The sequence below is a fragment of the Haliotis cracherodii genome, unplaced genomic scaffold, assembly GCF_022045235.1.
Source record: "Haliotis cracherodii isolate W230 unplaced genomic scaffold, xgHalCrac1.p SCAF_19, whole genome shotgun sequence".
In the NCBI taxonomy this organism is placed as follows: Eukaryota; Metazoa; Mollusca; class Gastropoda; order Lepetellida; family Haliotidae; genus Haliotis; species Haliotis cracherodii.
In genome coordinates this window covers 16,620,857-16,636,524 of record NW_027266274.1, presented here as the reverse complement: position 1 = coordinate 16,636,524, position 15,668 = coordinate 16,620,857, and the positions used below count along the sequence as shown (strand labels likewise).

Sequence of the window (15,668 nt, the reverse complement as noted above, 5' to 3'; positions counted from 1 at the left end):
AAGGTACAAAACATAGCAGGCAGTGTCAGACAGTGGGCCACAATTCATAACAGGTAGTGTCAGACAGCGGGGTACAACATATAGCAGGCAGTGTCAGACAGAGGGGTACAACACATGGCAGTCAGCGTCAGAGAGGTGTACTACACATAGCAGGCAATGTCAGACAGAGGGGTACAAGTCATAGCAGACAGTGTCAGACAGAGGTGTACACGCCATAGCAGGCACTGTCAGGCAGTGGTGTACAACACATAGTAGGCAGTGTCAGACAGAGAAGTACAACCCATAGCAGGCAGTGTCAGACAGAGGTGTACAAGTCATAGCAGGCAGTGTCAGAGAGTGAGGTACAAGACATAGCAGACAGTGTCAGACAGAGGTGTACAAGCCATAACAGGCAGTGTCAGACAGAGTTGTACAACCCATAGCAGACAGTGTCAGACAGAGGTGTACAACAAATAGCAGACAGTGTCAGACAGAGGGGTAGACGCCACAGCAGGCAGCGTCAGACAGTGGGATAGAACACATAGAAGGCAGTGTCAGACAGAGGAGTAAAACCCATAGCAGACAGTGTCAGACAGTGGGGTACAACACATAGCAGACAGTGTCAGACAGAGGTGCACAAGTCATAGCAGGCAGCGTCAGATAGTGGGGTACAAGACATAAAAGGCAGTGTCAGACAGAGGTGTTGAACACATAGCAGGCAGTGTCAGACAGTGGGGTACAACATATAGCAGGCAGTGTCAGACAGAGGGGTACAACACATGGCAGTCAGCGTCAGAGAGGTGTACAACACATAGCAGGCAATGTCAGACAGAGGGGTACAAGTCATAGCAGACAGTGTCAGACAGAGGTGTACACGCCATAGCAGGCACTGTCAGGCAGTGGTGTACAACACATAGTAGGCAGTGTCAGACAGAGAAGTACAACCCATAGCAGGCAGTGTCAGACAGAGGTGTACAAGTCATAGCAGGCAGTGTCAGAGAGTGAGGTACAAGACATAGCAGGCAGTGTCAGACAGAGGTGTACAAGCAATAACAGGCAGTGTCAGACAGAGTTGTACAACCCATAGCAGACAGTGTCAGACAGAGGTGTACAACAAATAGCAGACAGTGTCAGACAGAGGGGTAGACGCCACAGCAGGCAGCGTCAGACAGTGGGATACAACACATAGAAGGCAGTGTCAGACAGAGGAGTAAAACCCATAGCAGACAGTGTCAGACAGTGGGGTACAACACATAGCAGACAGTGTCAGACAGAGGTGCACAAGTCATAGCAGGCAGCGTCAGATAGTGGGGTACAAGACATAAAAGGCAGTGTCAGACAGAGGTGTTGAACACATAGCAGGCAGTGTCAGAAAGAGGTGTACAAGCCATAGCAGGTAGTGTCAGACAATAAGGTACAAAACATAGCAGGCAGTGTCAGACAGTGGGCCACAATTCATAACAGGTAGTGTCAGACAGCGGGGTACAACATATAGCAGGCAGTGTCAGACAGAGGGGTACAACACATGGCAGTCAGCGTCAGATAGGTGTACAACACATAGCAGGCAATGTCAGACAGAGGGGTACAAGTCATAGCAGACAGTGTCAGACAGAGGTGTACACGCCATAGCAGGCACTGTCAGGCAGTGGTGTACAACACATAGTAGGCAGTGTCAGACAGAGAAGTACAACCCATAGCAGGCAGTGTCAGACAGAGGTGTACAAGTCATAGCAGGCAGTGTCAGAGAGTGAGGTACAAGACATAGCAGACAGTGTCAGACAGAGGTGTACAAGCCATAACAGGCAGTGTCAGACAGAGTTGTACAACCCATAGCAGACAGTGTCAGACAGAGGTGTACAACAAATAGCAGACAGTGTCAGACAGAGGGGTAGACGCCACAGCAGGCAGCGTCAGACAGTGGGATACAACACATAGAAGGCAGTGTCAGACAGAGGAGTAAAACCCATAGCAGACAGTGTCAGACAGTGGGGTACAACACATAGCAGACAGTGTCAGACAGAGGTGCACAAGTCATAGCAGGCAGCGTCAGATAGTGGGGTACAAGACATAAAAGGCAGTGTCAGACAGAGGTGTTGAACACATAGCAGGCAGTGTCAGACAGTGGGCCACAATTCATAACAGGCAGTGTCAGACAGCGGGGTACAACACATAGCAGGCAGTGTCAGTCAGAGGGGTACAACACATAGCAGACAGTGTTAACATGCAGTGTCAGACAGAGGTGTACAAGCAATAGCAGGCAGTGTTAACAGACACTGTAAGACTAAGGGATACAAGCAATAACAGACAGTGTCAGACAGAGGGGTACAAGACATAGCAGGCAGTGTCAGACACAGGTATACAACACATAGTAGGCAGTGTCAGACAGAGGTGTACAAGTTATAACAGGCAGTGCCAGACAGAGGTGTACCAGTCATAAAAAGCAGTGTCAGACAGAGGTGTACAACACATAGCAGGCAGTGTCAGACAGAGGTGTACAACACATAGGAGGCAGTGTCAGACAGAGGTGTACAACACATAGGAGACAGTGTCAGACAGAGGTATACAACACATAGCAGGTAGTGTCAGACAGAGGTGTAAAAGCTATAGCAGGCAGTGTCAGACAGTGGGGTACAAAACATAGCAGGCAGTGGGGTACAAGACATAGCAGAGAGTGTCAGACAGAGGTGTACAAGCCATAGTAGGCAGTGTCAGACATTGGGGTACAAGGCATAGCTGACAGTGTCAGACAGAGGTGTACAACACATGGCAGTCAGTGTCAGACAGATGTATACAAATCATAGCAGGCAGTGTCAGACAGAGGTGTACAAGTCATAACAGGCAGTGTCATACAGTGGGGTACAACACATAGCAGACAGTGTGAGAGAGTGAGGTACAAGACATAGCAGGCAGCGTCAGACAGAGGTGTTCAACATATATTATAGGCAGTGTCAGACAGAGGTGTACAAGTCATAGCAGGCAGTGTCAGACAAAGGTGTACAAGTCATAGCAGGCAGTGTCAGAGAGTGAGGTACAAGACATAAAAGGCAGTGTCAGACAGAGGTGTACAAGCCATAACAGGCAGTATCAGACAGAGGTGTACAACCCATAGCAGACAGTGTCAGACAGAGGTGTACAACAAATAGCAGACAGTGTCAGACAGAGGTGTACACGCCAAAGCAGGCAATGTCAGGCAGTGGTGTACAACACATAGTAGGCAGTGTCAGACAGAGAAGTACAACCCATAACAGGCAGTGTCAGACAAAGGTGTACAACCCACAGCAGACAGTGTCAGACAGAGGTGTACAACAAATAGCAGACAGTGTCAGACAGAGGGGTAGACGCCAAAGCAGGCAGCGTCAGACAGTGGGATACAACACATAGAAGGCAGCGTCAGACAGAGGAGTAAAACCCATGGCAGGCAGTGTCAGACAGTGGGGTGCAACACATAGCAGACAGGGTCAGACAGAGGTGGACAAGTCATAGCAGGCAGTGTCAGATAGTGGGGTACAAGACATAAAAGGCAGTGTCAGACAGAGGTGTTGAACACATAGCAGGCAGTGTCAGACAGTGGGGTACAACACATAGCAGACAGTGTTAACATGCAGTGTCACACAGAGGTGTACAAGCAATAGCAGGCAGTGTTAACAGACACTGTAAGACTAAGGGATACAAGCAATAACAGGCAGTGTCAGACAGAGGTGTAGAACACATAGCAGGGAGTGTCAGACAAAGAATTATAAGCCATAGCAGGCAGTGTCAGACAGTGGGGTACAACACATAGCAGGCAGTGTCAGACAGAGGTGTACAAGCCATAGCAGGCAGTGTCAGACAATAAGGTACAAAACATAGCAGGCAGTGTCAGACAGTGGGCCACAATTCATAACAGGCAGTGTCAGACAGCGGGGTACAACACATAGCAGGCAGTGTCAGTCAGAGGGGTACAACACATAGCAGACAGTGTTAACATGCAGTGTCAGACAGAGGTGTACAAGCAATAGCAGGCAGTGTTAACAGACACTGTAAGACTAAGGGATACAAGCAATAACAGGCAGTGTCAGACAGAGGTGTAGAACACATAGCAGGGAGTGTCAGACAAAGAGGTATAAGCCATAGCAAGCAGTGTCAGACAGCGGGGTACAACACATAGCAGGCAGTGTCAGACAGAGGGGTACAACACATAGCAGACAGTGTTAACATGCAGTGTCAGACAGAGGTGTACAAGCAATAGCAGGCAGTGTTAACAGACACTGTAAGACTAAGGGATACAAGCAATAACAGGCAGTGTCAGACAGAGGTGTAGAACACATAGCAGGGAGTGTCAGACAAAGAGGTATAAGCCATAGCAGGCAGTGTCAGACAGTGGGGTACAACACATAGCAGGCAGTGTCAGAAAGAGGTGTACAAGCCATAGCAGGTAGTGTCAGACAATAAGGTGCAAAACATAGCAGGCAGTGTCAGACAGTGGGCCACAATTCATAACAGGCAGTGTCAGACAGCGGGGTACAACATATAGCAGGCAGTGTCAGACAGAGGGGTACAACACATGGCAGTCAGCGTCAGAGAGGTGTACAACACATAGCAGGCAATGTCAGACAGAGGGGTACAAGTCATAGCAGACAGTGTCAGACAGAGGTGTACACGCCATAGCAGGCACTGTCAGGCAGTGGTGTACAACACATAGTAGGCAGTGTCAGACAGAGAAGTACAACCCATAGCAGGCAGTGTCAGACAGAGGTGTACAAGTCATAGCAGGCAGTGTCAGAGAGTGAGGTACAAGACATAGCAGGCAGTGTCAGACAGAGGTGTACAAGCCATAACAGGCAGTGTCAGACAGAGTTGTACAACCCATAGCAGACAGTGTCAGACAGAGGTGTACAACAAATAGCAGACAGTGTCAGACAGAGGGGTAGACGCCACAGCAGGCAGCGTCAGACAGTGGGATACAACACATAGAAGGCAGTGTCAGACAGAGGAGTAAAACCCATAGCAGACAGTGTCAGACAGTGGGGTGCAACACATAGCAGACAGGGTCAGACAGAGGTGGACAAGTCATAGCAGGCAGTGTCAGATAGTGGGGTACAAGACATAAAAGGCAGTGTCAGACAGAGGTGTTGAACACATAGCAGGCAGTGTCAGACAGTGGGGTACAACACATAGCAGACAGTGTTAACATGCAGTGTCACACAGAGGTGTACAAGCAATAGCAGGCAGTGTTAACATACACTGTAAGACTAATGGATACAAGCAATAACAGGCAGTGTCAGACAGAGGTGTAGAACACATAGCAGGGAGTGTCAGACAAAGAATTATAAGCCATAGCAGGCAGTGTCAGACAGTGGGGTACAACACATAGCAGGCAGTGTCAGACAGAGGTGTACAAGCCATAGCAGGCAGTGTCAGACAATAAGGTACAAAACATAGCAGGCAGTGTCAGACAGTGGGCCACAATTCATAACAGGCAGTGTCAGACAGCGGGGTACAACACATAGCAGGCAGTGTCAGTCAGAGGGGTACAACACATAGCAGACAGTGTTAACATGCAGTGTCAGACAGAGGTGTACAAGCAATAGCAGGCAGTGTTAACAGACACTGTAAGACTAAGGGATACAAGCAATAACAGGCAGTGTCAGACAGAGGTGTAGAACACATAGCAGGGAGTGTCAGACAAAGAGGTATAAGCCATAGCAGGCAGTGTCAGACAGCGGGGTACAACACATAGCAGGCAGTGTCAGAAAGAGGTGTACAAGCCATAGCAGGTAGTGTCAGACAATAAGGTACAAAACATAGCAGGCAGTGTCAGACAGTGGGCCACAATTCATAACAGGCAGTGTCAGACAGCGGGGTACAACATATAGCAGGCAGTGTCAGACAGAGGGGTACAACACATGGCAGTCAGCGTCAGAGAGGTGTACAACACATAGCAGGCAATGTCAGACAGAGGGGTACAAGTCATAGCAGACAGTGTCAGACAGAGGGGTAGACGCCACAGCAGGCAGCGTCAGACAGTGGGATACAACACATAGAAGGCAGTGTCAGACAGAGGAGTAAAACCCATAGCAGACAGTGTCAGACAGTGGGGTACAACACATAGCAGACAGTGTCAGACAGAGGTGCACAAGTCATAGCAGGCAGCGTCAGATAGTGGGGTACAAGACATAAAAGGCAGTGTCAGACAGAGGTGTTGAACACATAGCAGGCAGTGTCAGAAAGAGGTGTACAAAACATAGCAGGCAGTGTCAGACAGTGGGCCACAATTCATAACAGGCAGTGTCAGACAGCAGGGTACAACATATAGCAGGCAGTGTCAGACAGAGGGGTACAACACATGGCAGTCAGCGTCAGAGAGGTGTACAACACATAGCAGGCAATGTCAGACAGAGGGGTACAAGTCATAGCAGACAGTGTCAGACAGAGGTGTACACGCCATAGCAGGCACTGTCAGGCAGTGGTGTACAACACATAGTAGGCAGTGTCAGACAGAGAAGTACAACCCATAGCAGGCAGTGTCAGACAGAGGTGTACAAGTCATAGCAGGCAGTGTCAGAGAGTGAGGTACAAGACATAGCAGGCAGTGTCAGACAGAGGTGTACAAGCCATAACAGGCAGTGTCAGAAAGAGTTGTACAACCCATAGCAGACAGTGTCAGACAGAGGTGTACAACAAATAGCAGACAGTGTCAGACAGAGGGGTAGACGCCACAGCAGGCAGCGTCAGACAGTGGGATACAACACATAGAAGGCAGTGTCAGACAGAGGAGTAAAACCCATAGCAGACAGTGTCAGACAGTGGGGTACAACACATAGCAGACAGTGTCAGACAGAGGTGCACAAGTCATAGCAGGCAGCGTCAGATAGTGGGGTACAAGACATAAAAGGCAGTGTCAGACAGAGGTGTTGAACACATAGCAGGCAGTGTCAGAAAGAGGTGTACAAGCCATAGCAGGTAGTGTCAGACAATAAGGTACAAAACATAGCAGGCAGTGTCAGACAGTGGGCCACAATTCATAACAGGCAGTGTCAGACAGCGGGGTACAACACATAGCAGGCAGTGTCAGTCAGAGGGGTACAACACATAGCAGACAGTGTTAACATGCAGTGTCAGACAGAGGTGTACAAGCAATAGCAGGCAGTGTTAACAGACACTGTAAGACTAAGGGATACAAGCAATAACAGGCAGTGTCAGACAGAGGTGTAGAACACATAGCAGGGAGTGTCAGACAAAGAGGTATAAGCCATAGCAGGCAGTGTCAGACAGTGGGGTACAACACATAGCAGGCAGTGTCAGAAAGAGGTGTACAAGCCATAGCAGGTAGTGTCAGACAATAAGGTGCAAAACATAGCAGGCAGTGTCAGACAGTGGGCCACAATTCATAACAGGCAGTGTCAGACAGCGGGGTACAACATATAGCAGGCAGTGTCAGACAGAGGGGTACAACACATGGCAGTCAGCGTCAGAGAGGTGTACAACACATAGCAGGCAATGTCAGACAGAGGGGTACAAGTCATAGCAGACAGTGTCAGACAGAGGTGTACACGCCATAGCAGGCACTGTCAGGCAGTGGTGTACAACACATAGTAGGCAGTGTCAGACAGAGAAGTACAACCCATAGCAGGCAGTGTCAGACAGAGGTGTACAAGTCATAGCAGGCAGTGTCAGAGAGTGAGGTACAAGACATAGCAGGCAGTGTCAGACAGAGGTGTACAAGCCATAACAGGCAGTGTCAGACAGAGTTGTACAACCCATAGCAGACAGTGTCAGACAGAGGTGTACAACAAATAGCAGACAGTGTCAGACAGAGGGGTAGACGCCACAGCAGGCAGCGTCAGACAGTGGGATACAACACATAGAAGGCAGAGTCAGACAGAGGAGTAAAACCCATAGCAGACAGTGTCAGACAGTGGGGTACAACACATAGCAGACAGTGTCAGACAGAGGAACACAAGTCATAGCAGGCAGCGTCAGATAGTGGGGTACAAGACATAAAAGGCAGTGTCAGACAGAGATGTTGAACACATAGCAGGCAGTGTCAGACAGTGGGCCACAATTCATAACAGGCAGTGTCAGACAGCGGGGTACAACACATAGCAGGCAGTGTCAGTCAGAGGGGTACAACACATAGCAGACAGTGTTAACATGCAGTGTCAGACAGAGGTGTACAAGCAATAGCAGGCAGTGTTAACAGACACTGTAAGACTAAGGGATACAAGCAATAACAGACAGTGTCAGACAGAGGGGTACAAGACATAGCAGGCAGTGTCAGACACAGGTATACAACACATAGTAGGCAGTGTCAGACAGAGGTGTACAAGTTATAACAGGCAGTGCCAGACAGAGGTGTACCAGTCATAAAAAGCAGTGTCAGACAGAGGTGTACAACACATAGCAGGCAGTGTCAGACAGAGGTGTACAACACATAGGAGGCAGTGTCAGACAGAGGTGTACAACACATAGCAGACAGTGTCAGACAGAGGTTTACAACACATAGCAGGTAGTGTCAGACAGAGGTGTAAAAGCTATAGCAGGCAGTGTCAGACAGTGGGGTACAAAACATAGCAGGCAGTGGGGTACAAGACATAGCAGAGAGTGTCAGACAGAGGTGTACAAGCCATAGTAGGCAGTGTCAGACATTGGGGTACAAGGCATAGCAGACAGTGTCAGACAGAGGTGTACAACACATGGCAGTCAGTGTCAGACAGATGTATACAAATCATAGCAGGCAGTGTCAGACAGAGGTGTACAAGTCATAACAGGCAGTGTCATACAGTGGGGTACAACACATAGCAGACAGTGTGAGAGAGTGAGGTACAAGACAAAGCAGGCAGCGTCAGACAGAGGTGTTCAACATATATTATAGGCAGTGTCAGACAGAGGTGTACAAGTCATAGCAGGCAGTGTCAGACAAAGGTGTACAAGTCATAGCAGGCAGTGTCAGAGAGTGAGGTACAAGACATAAAAGGCAGTGTCAGACAGAGGTGTACAAGCCATAACAGGCAGTATCAGACAGAGGTGTACAACCCATAGCAGACAGTGTCAGACAGAGGTGTACAACAAATAGCAGACAGTGTCAGACAGAGGTGTACACGCCAAAGCAGGCAATGTCAGGCAGTGGTGTACAACACATAGTAGGCAGTGTCAGACAGAGAAGTACAACCCATAACAGGCAGTGTCAGACAAAGGTGTACAACCCACAGCAGACAGTGTCAGACAGAGGTGTACAACAAATAGCAGACAGTGTCAGACAGAGGGGTAGACGCCAAAGCAGGCAGCGTCAGACAGTGGGATACAACACATAGAAGGCAGCGTCAGACAGAGGAGTAAAACCCATGGCAGGCAGTGTCAGACAGTGGGGTGCAACACATAGCAGACAGGGTCAGACAGAGGTGGACAAGTCATAGCAGGCAGTGTCAGATAGTGGGGTACAAGACATAAAAGGCAGTGTCAGACAGAGGTGTTGAACACATAGCAGGCAGTGTCAGACAGTGGGGTACAACACATAGCAGACAGTGTTAACATGCAGTGTCACACAGAGGTGTACAAGCAATAGCAGGCAGTGTTAACATACACTGTAAGACTAATGGATACAAGCAATAACAGGCAGTGTCAGACAGAGGTGTAGAACACATAGCAGGGAGTGTCAGACAAAGAATTATAAGCCATAGCAGGCAGTGTCAGACAGTGGGGTACAACACATAGCAGGCAGTGTCAGACAGAGGTGTACAAGCCATAGCAGGCAGTGTCAGACAATAAGGTACAAAACATAGCAGGCAGTGTCAGACAGTGGGCCACAATTCATAACAGGCAGTGTCAGACAGCGGGGTACAACACATAGCAGGCAGTGTCAGTCAGAGGGGTATAACACATAGCAGACAGTGTTAACATGCAGTGTCAGACAGAGGTGTACAAGCAATAGCAGGCAGTGTTAACAGACACTGTAAGACTAAGGGATACAAGCAATAACAGGCAGTGTCAGACAGAGGTGTAGAACACATAGCAGGGAGTGTCAGACAAAGAGGTATAAGCCATAGCAGGCAGTGTCAGACAGCGGGGTACAACACATAGCAGGCAGTGTCAGACAGAGGGGTACAACACATGGCAGTCAGCGTCAGAGAGGTGTACAACACATAGCAGGCAATGTCAGACAGAGGGGTACAAGTCATAGCAGACAGTGTCAGACAGAGGTGTACACGCCATAGCAGGCACTGTCAGGCAGTGGTGTACAACACATAGTAGGCAGTGTCAGACAGAGAAGTACAACCCATAGCAGGCAGTGTCAGACAGAGGTGTACAAGTCATAGCAGACAGTGTCAGACAGAGGTGTTCAACACATAGCAGGCAGTGTCAGACAGTAGGGTACAACACATAGCAGACAGTGTCAGACAGAGGTGTACAAGTCATAGCAGGCAGTGTCAGAGAGTGAGGTACAAGACATAGCAGGCAGTGTCAGACAGAGGTGTACAAGCCATAACAGGCAGTGTCAGACAGAGTTGTACAACCCATAGCAGACAGTGTCAGACAGAGGTGTACAACAAATAGCAGACAGTGTCAGACAGAGGGGTAGACGCCACAGCAGGCAGCGTCAGACAGTGGGATACAACACATAGAAGGCAGTGTCAGACAGAGGAGTAAAACCCATAGCAGACAGTGTCAGACAGTGGGGTACAACACATAGCAGACAGTGTCAGACAGAGGTGCACAAGTCATAGCAGGCAGCGTCAGATAGTGGGGTACAAGACATAAAAGGCAGTGTCAGACAGAGGTGTTGAACACATAGCAGACAGTGTCAGACACAGGTGTACAAGTCATAGCAGGCAGTGTCAGACAGTGAGATACAAGCCATAAAAGGCAGTGTCAGACAGAGGTGTTCAACACATAGCAGGCAGTGTTAGACAGGGGGGTACAAGCGATAGTAGGTAGTGTAAGACAGAGGGGTACAAGTCATAAGAGACAGTGTCATACAGAGGTGTACAAGACATAGCAGACAGTGTCAGACAGAGGTGTAGAACACATAGCAGACAGTGTTAGACAGATGGGTACAAGGCATAGCAGTCAGTGTCAGACAGCGGGGTACAACATTGAAGGCAGTGCTAGACAGAGGTGTACAAGACATAACATGCAGTGTCAGACAGTGGTGTACAAGCAAAAACAGACAGTGTCAGACAGAGGTGTACAAGAAATAGAAGACAGTGTCAGACAGAGGTGTACAAAACATAACAGGAAGTGAAAGACAGAGAGGTTCAAGCCATAGCAGGCAGTTTCAGACAGAGGGGTACAAGCCATAACAGATAGTGTCAAACAGTGGTGTACAAGAAATAGCAGACAGTGTCAGACAGTGAGATACAAGACATAACATGCAGTGTTAGACAATGGGGTGCAAGACATAGCAGACAGTGTCAAGAGAGAGGTGTACAAGCCAAAACGGAAAATGTCAGAGAGAGGTTTACAAGACATAACATGCAGTGTCAGACAGAGGGATAGAAGTCATAACGGGCAGTGTCAGACAGGGGGATACAATTAATAACATGCAGTGTCAGACAGTGGGGTACAAGACATAACATGCAGTGTTAGACAATGGGGTGCATAGCAGACAGTGTCAGAGAGAGGGGCACAAACCATAACAGACATTGAAAAACAGAGGGGTACAAGACATAGCAGACAGTGTCAGAGAGCAGGGTCGAAGACATAACAAAGAGTGGATAGAGGGCAGTGTCAGACAGAGGGGTCACAGCGTCTGGCTCCTTCCAGTGAAACTGAGATGTGTTCAATAAGGCGCTGTGTGCCGATACGCCAGCTAGCCTTCGAAGATTTCCTTATGAACGAAACTGTGCGCGCATACTGAGTAGGAGGCACGCCGAGGGACAAAGATGGTGGACTTGGACAAATGCGGGGACTGTGAACATTACATTTGAGACACGGGAGAACTTGTTAGACATACATGCACTCAGTGGTGAAGTTGTTAATACCTTATTTTACCTTACGTTTTGCCAAGTAAAACAAGTAAAACCCAATTATTCTCTGCTGCATTAGAAACCCCTAGCCATACGGTGTATTCCTTGCACCCGTGTTAATTTCAGTATAGAAAAAGAACGTTTTCATGCGTCTGTTGTGAACAAGAAAATATTATAAAAGTTGAAGTTGCAGTTTTGTCCCGATAATTCTCATGCGAGTTCTTTTTGTAAATATTTTACATATATTATTAGCGATATAAACCTTCATTTGTGGAAACACAAGGAAAACTTAAATTGATACATTTTCATAGGTGTTTCTCTTTTTTGAATAAATCTAAAACATTGCGATTTGTTGGTATATTTGTTTGTTGACCGCCGTCGAAGAAAACCACAATCATCGAATGACGTCAACAGTCTTCAGCTTTGACATTATTTCTAGTGTCAGAATAAGATTGGAATGACGCTAACAAATCCGCCTAGATGACGCAAACAATATACTAGTGTGTGTAAACAATATTGCACCAGTGCACATACATACGATTTTCATTAACTCGGTTATTTGTAACCTATGGGTAATTAATTATTTTATGTGATTTATGAGACGGTTTTCGTGCCGTTTTGGCATTATCGTGATATGTCTTACCCGATGTATTTTATTTATTCCCCTTAATAACTGTCCAGAACATAAATATGAAAGTTAACATTAAACCATTATCTTTGTGGGTAAATAAAGAACCTGGAATGCAGTTTTAAGAAATAAGATTTAATTTGGGTTCTTAAATCAACATCGTCGATAATAAGGCTGATACTTAAATAATAAGGTTTCTTGTAGGCCTAATCATTTCAATTTCCCCGACATCGGCATATCTGGTGACTTTGGTAATTTTATCACCCATTCATACACAGATACAAAATACAATTCAAGAGTATATCATTTCATTATTTATTTATAGCATGGCATAGTAAATACATTACGTCCGACCTATTTCAAGAGTATATGTAGAAACACGGAATGAATGTTGAATACACATTCTGATATTTTGTTATTCTAAAGCAATTTTCTGTATGATTTTAGAATAGCATGGCATCCAAACTTTAGGGGAATTTCCGAAATCAAATAGAGAACCATACGGATACTGGATTTAAGGATTTCCAAAATACTTGGTGCGGGTTCATGAATTCGAACTCATCACAGATTTATGGATTGCTAAGGAAACAACATATTTTGTCGAGTCAAATGATATGCGATCACTGTTCGGTGGAAGGGTAACTTGTGGATATGATATAAGATATACAAGTTAGATTATCGTATCTTTATTAAACAATAATACTTTACATACACAATGTTCAACAATAATGACTGAAACGCCATTTTGAAAACCTTGCCCCCTTCTGACGAAAGTTGACATATCGTTCGATTGCACCGGAACGTACGCGGAGAGAGCTATGAAAGCGTTGAGAAAGCCCCTCGGCCTATTGAACGCAGGCCTGTGTCAACTGACACGCCCTAGTTAGCGTCACGTTTTCCTACATTGCGCAAGATCAATGGCAACCCGTGTCATCAGGCATTTCCGAGGAATAGCGCAAGGAGAGTCCATTTCAGTCTGGGGGAAACAGGGACGAGAAGTCAATAAATGGACATGTCTGACACAACATATGTAAGATACTATCATGAGTAATGCTTACAGATATTAGATTGTTGATTAGTTGACATTAATAGTGTATTTGTTAATGTGTATATTGTTATTGTATGTGAACTGTTATACCTATCACCCCCATGGGTTTTCCCCCTCTTTCCCGAGAAATGACTGCTGTGGTGTCTCGCCGACAATATACCTCATTCGGAGTGCCAGTTCACGACGTTACAAACAAACAAATCGTTTTTGTTTTAAAGGGAATGTAATAAAAATGCTGTTTCGGTTTCATTTGAAATGCTTTGTTATCTAGATCTAAAGGTATAACATAGTTTACACACAGACACTAGATCAATGGTGAACATATGGGTCTCCAGTCTGACAATTGCGAACGCATAGATTAAGTGACATTCGTCTACATACCATTACATTCAACGTACATATCATTACAAAACAAAAAGTTAGCAATTGTTGAGTCAACTACAATCCGAGACAATATACATATGGTCCTGAGTTGTTCCTGTGATTAACGAGAAACCTACGAATGTTTCTTAAGCGTCCGAAAACCTAATTATTCTACAGCACTTCACTAAAATGGTTACCTTACACCGCAGTATTTCACCCTCGTAGTCCTATATTGTATCCGGAGTGTTGATGGTATTGCTTTGAATAAAACGGTTCACAGTAAACTGATCGTCAGAACTACGTGTACAGGTGCGCATGACTGTGCCCACTTCTACTTTCGTTATTGTACAAGCTCCTCAAAGCGATATCCGGTTCGCTCAGACCTTTGCTTATTGTTGCAAAACGTATTGAACGCCCCTTGTATATAGCGACGAGCATGCTTGTGTGTGTGTGTGTGTGTGTGTGTGTGTGTGTGCCTGCTTGTACTAGTTCTGAATAGTGCTAGCCCACTGAGATATTAATACCACTGAGATATTAACATGAACACCCCACTCAGACACAGTATACTGACTCCGAGCCGATCAGTCCTTGTTTTAGCAGCCCCATAATGCCCAGCGTCAGACAGGGAAGCAACAAGTGTCATCTTTGAGCGTCATAGCGGACCTATGGTGATCACCAGCTACTACATACACCATTTGAAAGCCCTAATCCCCCTAAATATGAAAGTTATGTTTATCACATTATCTAAATTATACATTTATAACTAAATTAACTTCCTTTCTTAAAAAAAAAGAGAGAAATAAGCTAACACATTCATAACGTCCATATTACAAAGGAAGCGAAAATTATGTCGATTTTCGGCAATTTTAAGATTTCATAACATGGGAACCAATTAACTCAACTGTTTGTGTCTGTATATATCTACCTGTATAAAGTAACATTGTCACTTCCTACTGAGAACCATACGCCAACCCCTTGCATATACAAGTATGAACATTAATCATTCGCAACAGGGTACAGGCAAGGGAGGAGGTCTTCAGCAACCCATGCTTGCCGTAAAAGGTGACTATACTTGTCGTAAAAAGCGACTAACGGGATTGGGTGGTCAGGCTCGCTCACTTGGTTGATGCATGTCATCGATCCCAATTGCGTGGGTTGATGCTCATGATACCAATCACTGGATTGTTTGGTCCAGACTCGATTATTTACAGACCGCCGTCATATAGCTGGAATATTGCTGACAGCGGCGTTAAACAACAAACCAACAACCAACACAAGGGAAGAGGGGAAAGCTGAAATCTTACTAGATGGACAGAACAAAGGCAGTTGTGTCCAGTCTCTTACTGTGTATGTGTGTATGTGTGTATGTGTGTGTGTGTAGGTGTGTCTGTTGGTGTATGTGGGTGTCATTGTTGGAGTGTGTGTGTAGGAGTGTGAATGTAGAGTGTATGCCTAATTTGCAGTTTTGAAGCTATCCATGTCTATTTACAATATTTATGAATGATAGAGATAACTACCCTGAAAAATGACACGCAGCTGTTACTTTCATCGTCTAGGAGCCTTGTTATATTGCTTTACTCTTCAAAAGTGTTTCTTGCACGTGCCATTTCATTATGACGTTTGAATTAGCATATCATAAAAACATTTCTGTTTTGATTTCAAGAATCCGTCTCTTGTTCTAGCAAAGAAAGCTTTCTACAGTCAG

General features: G+C 46.2%; 1 protein-coding gene across 1 annotated transcript in view; it reads right to left on the bottom strand.

The window, feature by feature from the left end:
- Positions 1-14,259, bottom strand: part of LOC139466613 (scavenger receptor class F member 1-like) — a 63,153-nt gene extending 48,894 nt beyond the window's left edge. Inside the window, exon 1 of the mRNA XM_071248200.1 lies at positions 14,161-14,259. The gene's annotated coding sequence lies outside the window, so the exon portion shown is untranslated. The remainder of the gene's footprint in view (positions 1-14,160) is intronic.
- Between the last annotated feature and the right edge of the window lie 1,409 nt (positions 14,260-15,668).